Source organism: Schistocerca gregaria, chromosome 9, assembly GCF_023897955.1.
Source record: "Schistocerca gregaria isolate iqSchGreg1 chromosome 9, iqSchGreg1.2, whole genome shotgun sequence".
NCBI classification, from domain to species: Eukaryota; Metazoa; Arthropoda; class Insecta; order Orthoptera; family Acrididae; genus Schistocerca; species Schistocerca gregaria.
The window spans coordinates 103,051,218-103,063,973 of record NC_064928.1 but is presented as its reverse complement, the minus strand read 5'-3'; positions in this window follow the sequence as shown (position 1 = coordinate 103,063,973).

The window sequence follows — 12,756 nt, the reverse complement described above, 5'->3', positions numbered from 1 at the left end:
TGCATTATAAAGTCCAATTCTTTGCAGTCTCACATCTGTGCATTAGCCATAGTAGGTTGGTCCCATGTCCAGGAACACCTAAAAAAGTCTCCATAGTCTCACTCCAGTACAAAGGTACATAGTTACCAACACCCAAAGTTGGTCTTTCTCAGTACATCAGTATTGTGACGATCATCATCAAACTATATCTGAAATTGAAGATTCTTCATCGATCCATATTGCGCATACCAACACTGAAGTATGAATGCTGATATCCCATAGCTCCAAGGTCTTGAGTAGAGGGAGGTGGTGGTGGTGGTTAATGTTTAACGTTCCGTCGACAACGAGGTCATTAGAGACGGAGTGCAAGCTAGGGTTAGAGAAGTATTGGGAAGGAAATCGGCCGTACCCTTTCAAAGGAACCATACTGGCATTTGCCTGAAACGATTTAGGGAAATCACGGAAAACATAAATCAGCATGGCCGGAGACGGGATTGAACCGTCGTCCTCCCGAATGCGAGTCCAGTGTGCTAACCACTGCGCCACCTCGAAGTAGAGGGAGGAAATTGGATGTTGGAAGGTGTGAAGCAGTAAGACAGGTAAGGTAGTGGAACATATCCTAATAAATGTAGTAAAATGTCTATGTAAGTTCTAAATTAGCCTATACTGAGTGTTGCAGCATGACAACTTCTAATAAATACGGCAGCAGTGAACACAAAGATACAACATCATAATAAAACCATGAATTGGACTAAACCATAGTGATGTACATTATGGCATATTAATACAATATAATGAGAAACGTGGCACAATCTGCCTGTAAGTATAGTAATTATCCAGAAATGTGGCATCAGTCTGTCTCTGAGAATGTCAGTACTGGCATATGTGCTAAATAAATAAGACATAAAGACTTAATCAAAGACAAAATTATTGGTAATCGATAATCCTTCATAATGACCTAAAGTGGCCTATTTAACTATCATACTGCATTTATCACTGGCTAGACATATGAGAAACATAGTGAGATGGCTACAAACTCATTTTACATAGTAGACATCCTGACAAAATATTTAAGAAGATAATAAGAATTATTGTATGTCTGCATATGGCCAATATATAAGTATATATATATATATATATATATATATATATATATATATATATATATATATATATATATATATATATATACTTACAAATGTATACTTATATAATGGCCACACACACACACACTCATATATATATATATATATATATATATATATATATATATATCTGTGTGTGTGTGTGTGTGTGTGTGTGTGTGTGTGTGTGTGTGTGTGTGTGTGTGTGTGGCCATTATATATAAAGTGTAGATGGAATGTCATAGGTTGGTTACAAGTGACCATTATAGAGTATGCATGATTGTATAGCTACCTAAAATTGTAATGTAAATTAAAGTTCCTGGATCTCAATGGCCATTTGACATAAATGCTTACACAAACTCCTCATAAAATTCATGAAAACTACAGTGCTGGGTCTCAGTGGTCTTATTTATGCAATACTGTGACACAGTTACTTAAGAAGACCTAACAGTAAAATCAAGAACTGAATGGCTCCAAGTTGCCTTCTATTTGGAATATATGAAAATCTTAATATTTAAAACAATCGCATAGAAAATATCAAGCAGAGGCTCAAACTGGCCTTCCTACATACCTAAATACTGGTCTTAATAGCTATAAAATGACTGGGGCTCAAAGTGGCCTAGTACACGAAATACATGCCAATCTTTATATTTAAAACAACTGATTAGAAAATATAAATCAGAGGCTCCAAGTGGCCTTTCAACAAACATAAGTGCTCATGTTAAGAGCTATAAAATGATTGGGTCTCCAAGTGGCCTAGAACTACATGAAGAAATTGTTGAATTTAATAACTATAAGAGACAAGAATCTTCTTTGCAGCTCATAGTGGCCTGATGTAACATGGCATAAACATCAAAGCTAAGAAAGTATCATAAAATACCATTTACCTATAACTTTGTATGGCACTTAGAGGCCTATGCATAATTCGTGATGAGAACACATAACTCGATATGGCTTTTAAAAGAACAAGCAGTATTATATAAAAGTGTGGCTCTATATGGCCTACATTAGTATGTACTAGACATATAGAATCATAGAATCAACAAAGTATTTCATCATGTGAGTAAAGACACAGTATTTATAGGTTGTGTAGCACCTGTGGGGCTTCATACAACTGTTAAATTACCTATATCTCTAACAATGCACATTGCTACAGGGAAGGATATGGGAATGAATGATAAGGGCAGTGAACTTAAGCTGTAAAGAAAATGATTAACAGTCAATTGTTATTCATCTTGTGTCAAGAACTGCTACAGGCAAAGCGAAGAAAAAATGTGATTGTAGTATATGCAAGCTTAAAGACAGGAGGAGTAATTGCTATATAGCTTACTGACGAGGTAAATGAAACATATCACAGTGAATCATAAGATAAATATGCAAAGATACAAACGGATTGCAGAAATAGTGGAAGATGAAAATATGATTATTAACCTGAAGAAAAAGGGAGTCTTACATGCTAACATAAGAAGGCAGCATCATATGCAATATGGAAAGGAATGGTGAAAAATAATGTTTTTAGGTGCAAAGCGTCTATGACAATCTCCCACACACACCTCCAAGCATTTGGCATAATGCAAGACAGATTTTCCTAATAAGGATTCAACATACACAAATACATATTAGCATCATTATGAAAAATCATCAATATGTCAATATAATCCTCATTATTGGAGTGCAGCTCATAGCATGAACACTTATTACACATCAATATGCCATCATTAATCCACAAAATTGGTGCAGCTCAGGGCATGAACACTCATTAAATATTCTAATAATACACTTATATCTAACATAAAATTCAGAGAAAAAATATCCTTAACCCTAAATATTTTAGGCAATCTGCCTAATTTACCTATTACACTAAGAGGAAAATGTTTATAAAAGGTCTGCCAGGAAACAGTGTGAGAAGTTTCAATGGTGTTTAATTCCATATAATTTGCTTAGATAGTGCTTTCTTATGTACTGTGTTTCCTGCACTTTCATGTGCTTCTATTTATGAGCATAATGTCTCGTTTCTATACAATGAGACTTGGGTAAAATGGTTCTGCAAAGTATACAAATTAGATGAGTATATGCAATGGGCATGAGCTACAGGATACACTGATTTCTTAAACCTACATAGGTGAAAGCAAATAACTAGTGACATCATCAAGAACAAGAGATGTAGCAAATTAGAGCACAAAACTGGGCATAAATGAAACATGCCAGAATGAAACAGCGAAAAAATCCATCAAACCGAGGAATCTGCATAGTTGTTTTTTGGTGGGCGGAATTGTAAAGTCACGGATGGCTTGTAGTTTGTTGGGATCGGGCATAATGTCGTCACCCGGAACTACATGACCTAGAAATTTAATGCAAGCCTTGCTAAAATGAGACTTACTGAGGTTCACAGTAACAACTTCTGTAAAAAAAAAAGTTTGCAATATCATCTGAAGAACAGAATTGTGTTCCAACCAAGAAGGTTCTGCAATTAGAAATGTCGCCAATGTAGGTGGTGATTCTGTCTTTTAATTAATTTGGAAGAATGGTATTCATCGCATGGATGAATGCAGCGAAGCTATTTGTTAAACCAAAAGACAATTTAAAAAATGGTAGCAGTTGCCGAAACAAAGGAAAGCAGTGTATTTTCTGCAATTAGGGTCGAGTTGAAATTGCCTAAATCCAGATTTTAGGACCAAAATGCAATAGATTGACGTTCTGTGAAATTTTTTCAAGAGCTCTTCCAGCGATTGCGGACGATCGGTTTCCGTAATGATGATTTCGTTGATCTGATGTGAATCCAACACAAGGCGAAGTTAATAATGTGAAAAGGGTTAGTATATTGACTAACGGCTGGTTCAATGACACCTTGGTCTAACATAGCGTGCAGTTCTTGCTTCACTTGATACCTACTGATGCAGGGAATGGACTAATGTTTTGAATTAAATGTATCATGCGGTTTTACTTAGAATTCGTAAATAAAACTGGACATGGTTCCTGGTACATTGCTAAATACTTCAGAGTGCTGTAAAAGAATATCCTCAAACTGTAGGGGCTCTTCGTCGGTTGAAGCTTTACATTCATTCTCCTTACTGTAAAACATACCCTTAGAGAAATTATAAATGACTGTGCTTAAACTAACACACAATATTTTTAGCGCAACGCAATGTGACTTTTAATAATCCCTACAGAAGAATGGCCCTGACTAACAATAACCTATACCTTTCACAAATCACTTACCTCACAAAAATCTTCATTACTCACACTACTGCACTACAGCGACCGCCGCTACTGCCAGCTAAATAAAAGATTATAACTACTGAAGGCACTAACTACTGATAGGCATAGTTAGCAAATGAAAGATTTTGATAAACAACAAACAATGTATTTACCTTAACAGTGTTCAAAAGTCATAACATATATCAGTTGATGACATCCAGTCTTACAAATTTACTGTCTCTGATGGACACACGTCCAGATCATCCGCTCTCAAAACTCCGCCATCTCTCCCCACACATCCACCACTGCTGGCGGCTCACCTCCAACTGCGCAACGTTACGCGCTGTTAACATCCAACTGCCCAACACTACAATAGCCAACAACAATGCAAACCAGCCACAGACTGCACACAGCACAGCCAGTGATTTTCATACAAAGCGCTACGTGGCGTTACCAATTAAAAAACCCTATACAGCCTACTTACAACTGTTGATTATCTGCACAATGCCGTAATTAAATTCCTCAGGGATATTGTTACTACGGAAATATGTGTGTGTAAAGAATGTTGTATGCCAATTAGTATTCTTGGCTGTTGATATGACGTCTACTCTCTTAATGTCTTGCACCTCTACTGACAAAGATTCTGAAAAGTGACAGCTAGTTGTTCCGTGTCATATTTCAGTATAAGCAATGACTTCCTAAAGTTAATAACAGCGTCATGTTCCACAAGGAGATCCATGCCAAGGACGACGTCGGTTGTAAAGAGGGGAACGACACAGAAATTAGCATAAAATGTGTGATCAGCAAGTGCAAAAGATAGGTGGGTTTGCAGTGTCACTTCTACTCACTTTTCAGAGATTGCGCCTCGGACTTCCGTTTTACCAGGTGGACAGGTAGGACAGGTATTGTCAGCGATACGTTTTTGGAATGCTGTTTCATTTATCACTGTCACGGTTGTACCAGAGTCGATCACTGCAGAAAATAAATAAAAACCAATTTTAATTTCAACTACGGGCTGACAAGGGAACCTCCCCATCTCACCCCCCTCAGATTTAGTTATAAATTGGCACAGTGGATAGGCCTTGAAAAACTGAACACAGATCAATCGAAAACACAGCAAGACGTTGTGTGGAACTATGAAAAAAATAAGCAAAATATACAAACTGAGTAGTCCATGCGCAAGATACACAACATCAAGGAGAATATTAGCTCAGTAGCGCTGTGGTCCCGTGGTTAGCGTGAGGAGCTGCGGTACGAGAAGTCCTTGGTTCAAGTCTTCCCTCGAGTCAAAAGTTTATTTTCTTTACTTTCGCAAAGTTATGATCTGTCGGTTCGTTCATTGGCGTCTCTTTCGCCGTAATAAGTTTCGAGTCTGTGTTTCGCGACCGCATCGCAAAACCGTGCGACTGGTAGACGAAAGGACGTGCCTCTCCAATGGGAAGCGAAAACATTTGGTCGCAAGGTCATAGTTCAAGCGATTCCTCCACAGGAAAACACGTCTGATATATTCTATACGACACTGGTGACGGCATGTGCGTCATATCACAGGATGTAGATGTAGATGTAGATGTAGAATATGTTGTTGACCCACCTAACTTGTACACTTGGCGAATGGGTAAAAAGATTCTTCTACCTTGCCCGATTTAGGTTTACTTGTGGATGTGATAATTACTCGCAATAAAGTGATGAAAACATAAGAGTTTGTCACATAAACTGCAACAAAAGAATGCAACAGTTTCACAGTCGCACAGTTTTCCCTGTGCTCTGTCAAAACATATGTTTTTAACGTTTTCAAACTTTTCCGTGTGTAGACCGTCAAATCCTGCATGTGTCCAAGCAAATCTGAACATGCCCTGGAATTCTGGAGAGCTAAGTTGATTATATAAAATAATTAAACTTTTTACTCGAGGGAAGACTTCAACCAAGGAACTCTTGTTCCGCAGCTGCTTACGCTAAACCACCGGACCGCGACGCTCCTGAGTTCGTACTATCCTTGATGTCGCCTATGTTGCGCATGGAATACTCAGTTTGTATATTTTCCTTATTTTTTCATAGCTCCACACAACTTCTTCCAGTTTTCTCGACTGATCTGTGTTCAGTTTTTCAAGGCCTATCCTCTTTGCCAACTTATAACTAAATCTGAGGGTGGTGCGATGGGGAGGTTCCCTTGTAAAAAATATTCTTTTGAGGTTGGTGTCTCTCTTGTAATAATGTGTGCCTAATGTCGTCAAAGGTTATGACGATTTGCTGAATAGTATTATGAATAGAAGAATCGCAATGAACGTTTTTCGATTGAACAGCGTCGGTAGTTTCTAGTCACTCATTACTACTGGAATGATTGGTGGCAGAGGATTGCTTTGGTGGTTCAATTATATATACTGTACGGTTGTTTTGGCCCGCAGAATGCCGCGGTGGATGGAAACGAAAGTTAGGTTCTTTGAGAACCACCTGAGGCTGATTCTGATGAAAGCTGCAGTTGCCGAAATCACGCTTAAATAGTTGATTATTCCCAAGGCCTGTGGTAAAAATTTCATTGCTATTGATCGTTTCGATGTTACTGTGGCCATTGGTTTTTGTGGGAGAAGTTATTCCCTTGCGGTAGCGTAAAATTACTGGGCTGGGCTGTACTGGCAAAGCCGGGCGGTGGCACATTGAGCATCGACTGGACTAGTTGGCCGCATTGTTTTTTGGATATTTCCAGGCTGCTGCGGCTGCGGCAAGAATTGCGGTTGGAAACTGACTGTTGGCCTCGAAATTCTGATACAGCTGCTGCTGCTGAATACACTGGTTATCAAAATGTTGTCTCTCGTTAGCATTTCCATCTTTTATTTCTTTTGCTGTGCAATGGGCGGGATTGTTCGTCGTAAACGAATGAGTTGTTACCTTGATTGCCGTAATTAAAGTTCTCATTGACAAAAGAGTAGTCCGAGTGCTGAACTTCTAATACATTTACATCTACATTTATACTCCGCAATCCACCCAACGGCGTGTGGCGAAGGGCACTTTACGTGCCACTGTCATTACCTCCCTTTCCTCTTCCAGTCGCGTATGGTTCGCGGGAAGAAAGACTGTCTGAAAGCCTCCGTGCGCGCTCGAATCTCTCTAATTTTACATTCGTGATCTCCTTGGGAGGTATAAGTAGGGGGAAGCAATATATTCGATACCTCATCCAGAAACGCACCCTCTCGAAACCTGGCGAGCAAGCTACACCGCGATGCAGAGCGCCTCTCTTGCAGAGTCTGCCACTTGAGTTTGCTAAACATCTCCGTAACGCTATCACACTTACCAAATAACCCTGTGACGAAACGCGCCGCTCTTCTTTGAATCTTCTCTATCTCCTCCGTCAACCTGATCTGGTACGGATCTCACACTGATGAGCAATACTCAAGTATAGATCGAACGAGTGTTTTGTAAGCCACTTCCTTTGTTGATGGACTACATTTTCTAAGGACTCTCCCAATGAATCTCAACCTGGCACCCGCCTTACCAACAATTAATTTTATATGATCATTCCACTTCAAATCGTTCCGTACGCATACTCCCAGATATTTTATAGAAGTAACTGCTACCAGTGTTTGTTCCGCTATCATTTAATCACACAATAAAGGATCCTTCTTTCTATGTATTCGCAATACAGTACGTTTGTCTATGTTAAGGGTCAGTTGCCACTCCCTGCACCAAGTGCCTATCCGCTGCAGATCTTCCTGAATTTCGCTGCAATTTTCTAATACTGCAACTTCTCTCTATACTACAGCATCATCCGCGAAAAGCCCCATGGAACTTCCGACACTATCTACTAGGTCATTCATATACATCGTGAAAATTATACTAAGTCCCTGAAAACTGAAATGCTTTCCTTTTGCTGTCCGGTGAGAAGGCAAAGTCTTGATGAGTTCGGTCAGGTACTGGTTTTGTTGAAACATATGTTAAAAAAACTGGTTGATAGTTGGAAAACTGGAGTGTTCAAAATTGGGTCAACTAATTAGTTGCTCTTCAACGCGTCGCTGAGTCGTTTCCGACCAATATGCAGATAGAAACGCATTTTGAAACTCTTCCATGGAGTAATATTGTCTTGCTATGGGCCTCATACGCATCGAAGGTTCTTCCTCTTACAAAGCTACAGATAAAATCGAGCTTGTGCGTCACTGGCCAGTTTGGTGACAGCAAAAATTAAAACTGCCGCACCCAATCAAAGGGATGCAGATCTGTGCGGTTATTTCTAAATACCTTGAATATTTTCGAGACAGGAAATGTTTATAGTCGAATCCTTCGCGTTGTAGATTTTGAAAGGGTTCGGAGAACTGATTGTGAGATAAGTGGCTTGTATCAGTCACGTACTCTTTTTAGTCTGCTCATATTATTGTGAGGCTGAAAAGCAGGGGACTTGCTGTGGCACATTAGTTTGTAACTGATTACGTGGAGAAAATTTTCTGATATTTTCTACTTCCTGATGTAAAACGTTAACTTTCCTATGTAGCGACCTGTTATGTGCATCAAGCTGATTTAATGTTTGCTGCATGGATTGATATTCTTGAGATTCGGTGAACGGAGTAGGAGCTGTGTCGTCTGATTTATTTTCTGTTTGATTTTCAAGTGTTTCTAATCTTGCCGGTAGCTCATCACATCTTTCCGTGAGCGTAAGAAAATTAACAAGCAGTGAAGGAAACAAAAGATAAATTCATAGTAGGTATTAAAATCCAAGGAGAAGTAATAAAAACTTTGAGGTTTGCCGATAACATTGTAATTCTGTCAGAGACAGCAAAGGACTGGGAAGAGCAGTTGAACGGAATGGATAGTGTCTTGAAAGGAGGATATAAGATGAATATCAACAGAAGCAAAACGAGGATAATGGAATGCAGTCGAATTAAGTCGGGTGATGCTGAGGGAATTAGATTAGGAAATGAGACACTCAAAGTAGTAAAGGAGGTTTGCTATTTGGGGAGCAAAATAGCTGATGATGGTAGAAGTAGAGAGGATATAAAATGTAGACTGTCAATGACAAGGAAAACATTCCTGAAGAAGAGAAATTTGTTAACATCGAATATACAGTTAAGTGTCAAGAAGTCATTTTTGAAAGTATTTGTATTGATTGTGGCCATGTATGGAAGTGAAATATGAACGATAAATAGTTTGGACAAGAAGAGAATAGAAGCTTTCGAAATGTGGTGCTATAGAAGAATGCTGAAGATTATATGGGTAGATCACATAACTAATGAGGAGGTATTGAATAGAATTGGGGAGAAGAAGAGTTTGTGGCAGAACTTGACAAGAAGAAGGGACCGGTTGGTAGGACATGTTCTGAGGCATCAAGGGATGACCAATTTAGTATTGGAGGGCAGCGTGGAGGGTAAAAATCGTAGCAGATTCAGAAGGATGTAGGTTGCAGTAGGTACTGGGAGATGGAAAAGCTTGCACAGGATAGAGTAGCATGGAGAGCTGATCAAACCAGTCTCAGGACTGAGGACCACAACAACAACAAAAACAACAACAACAACCACAACAACAAGAAAATGTGTGGAAGTGTTTAAATCCATGGAGTCGATTTCCTTCTTTAGTTTGCGTGTAGTTTCTTTTCACCTTTTTTAAATATGCCTTAATCGTGTCAGGGTCCTGCACCAGCTCTGTTTGTTCAAGACAGAAGCTTAACGAACCAATGTCTTTTCTTCAACTTTGCTGGATTCCTGCGACAACAGTCGTTTTGAAATCAGTTACGCCTGCCTCTTGTGATTGCTTTATTGTGTTACACTCGTCTGTAACGGAAGATACACTAGCGTCAACATGGGTTGTAAGACTAGTGACCAACTGCTGTTCTACTTCTGTCTTTGTGCTGCTATTGACTGTAAAAACTGATTGTTGTCCTCTGTGTGTTTACGGAGAAATATGGCGTTTAGAGGCCTATGCATAATTCATAATGAGAACACATAATTCGATGTGGCTTTTAAAAGAACAAGCAGTATTATATTAAAGTACGGCTTTATATGGCCTATATGAGTACATATTAGACATATAGAATCATAGGATTCACAAAGTATTGCATCATGTGAGTAAAGACACAATATTTATATGTTGTGTAGCACCCGTGGGGCTTCATAAAACTGTTAAATGAGCTATATCTCTAACAATACACATTGCTACAGGGAATGTTATGGGAATGATTGATAAGGGCAGTGAACTTTATCTGTAAAGAAAATGATTAACAGTCAATTGTCATTCACCTTGAGTCAAGAGCTGCTACGGTCAAAGCAAACAAAAAATGTGATTGTGGTACATGCAAGTATAAAGACAGGAGGAGTACGTGCAATATAGCTTCGTTTTGAAATCAGTTACGAATGCCTCCTGTGATTGTTTTATTGTGCTACACTCGTCTGTAACGGAAGATACACTAGCGTCAACATGGGTTGTAAGACTAGTGACCAACTGCTGTTCTACTTCTGTCTTTGTGCTGCTATTGACTGTAAAAACTGATTGTTGTCCTCTGTGTGTTTACGGAGAAAATCTTTGTATCTCTTTTCTTATGTGTTAGTGTGAACTCCAAGCCGTGTTCGTAATCGAGTGTCTTGTTGATCTGTTCTTTTATAAACTGGTTGTATTTCGTCTGTAAGCTTTTTATACAGGGTGAAAAGTATTTATACCGACAAACTCTGGGAAGTTGTAGGGGACACCAAAACAAATATTTGTCGCTAATGTCATTTTTTCCTATGAGGAGTATTTAAAACGATGGAGGGCGTATTATGGTCTTCAGTTGTTAGAGGCCGTATTATGCTCTTCAGTTGTAGGCAACTGCTGTCCACCAGTGTAGTAGTGCATTGTCTCTCTTTACTAATGGAGCGATACACCTGAAGTGAGTACACTGATATGGTTGGTGCGTACTACGTAGCGCACCCCAACGGACGAGTTGCACAGTGGGTTTATCAACAATATCCTAATCGCCGTATCCCGCATCATACGACCTTTGCTGCTGTGTACCAACGTCTGCGTGAGATCGGGTCATTTAGCAGATTACCTCGACAGCGACGCCGTCGCACGGTAAGAACGCTGTAATTTGAGGAAGCTGTCTTGCAGCATGTGGAGCGGAATCCTTCAATCAGCACTCGTGCAATTGCACGTAACATGGGGACGAATCAGACGAATGTAAGAACAGTCCTTCGAGATCAATTTCACTTACAGCTTGTCCACATCTTGGAACCAGTTGATTATCCAACCCGGAGCACAGTTTTCGCAGTGATACCTGGAACACTGTGAAATGCATCCTACATTTCCATCCTCTGTGTTGTTTACCGATGAAGCAACGTTCGGGCGTGATGGAGTCTTCAACATACACAATTGGCATGTTTGGAGTGATGATAACCCACATGCCACAGTTACTGGCGCTCATAAATTGCGGTTCTTCGTTAAAGTGTGGGTCGGTGTTATTGGGGACTGTTTAATTGGGCCGTATCTGCTACCTAGGCCATTAAACGGCAGGCACTGTTACAATTTTCTCGCCAGAGCATTGACAGAACTGCTGGAAGACGTCCCGCTCCCTACAAGACAACGCATGTGGTTCCAACATGACGGGGCGCCGGCACATTTCAGTCGTCGTGTGCGTCGATTCCTGGACCGACGGTTCCCAGAAACGTGGATTGGCAGAGGTGGTCCTGTACCATGGCCTGCTCGATCCCCAGATACGTCCCCTCTGGACTTCTTTGTGTGGCGAGAGATGCGCAACCTTGTTTACGCAACTCCTGTAGCATCAGAAGAGGATCTGTTTGCCCGGATAGCAGCAGCACCAGGAACAATTCAGGATGCTCCTGGGGTTTTTGCCCGTGTCAGATAGAACATGGTCCGACGGTGTAACCTTTGTTTACGTGTCAATGGAGGCATTTTTGAAAATCTACTGAAATTGAAATTGGGTTATGTTAATGTGTTGTCTCTTGGTCATAAAAAAATGGAAAAGTGTTTGTTGGTTTAATTAATTTGCCGCCAGAGAAATCTTTCTCCACCGGTTTAAATATTCCTCATAGGAAAAAATGACATGAGGGAAAAATATTTGTTTTGATCTCCCCTACAACCTCCCAGAGTTTGTCGGTTTAAATATTTTTCACCTTGTATGTTTCTCTACATTGATGTCTTAAAGCATTAATGTCAACTGTCAAAGGTTTGGAGCTGTCTGCGCATTGCGTGGCTATGGCTTCATTTTTATGCCAGAGACGTTTTTAAGTGGCCTTAATGTCTACATGTACCTGTTTGAAATGGTTATCAGTTGTTTCTCCGTATGATTTAAGCTCGTTACGTATGTTGGAAAACTGTTCATTGAACTGATAGGTTTTGTTATTCTGTTTAACCATCATTTCATCGGACTTATTAAATCGTAGACTGAAAGTGGTTGTGTCAGCTTGTATTTCTCGTATCCCTTGTCGTAACTGAGTGCTGGTGTCGACCCGTATTTCTCGTATGCTGGAAAATTTCTCACTGA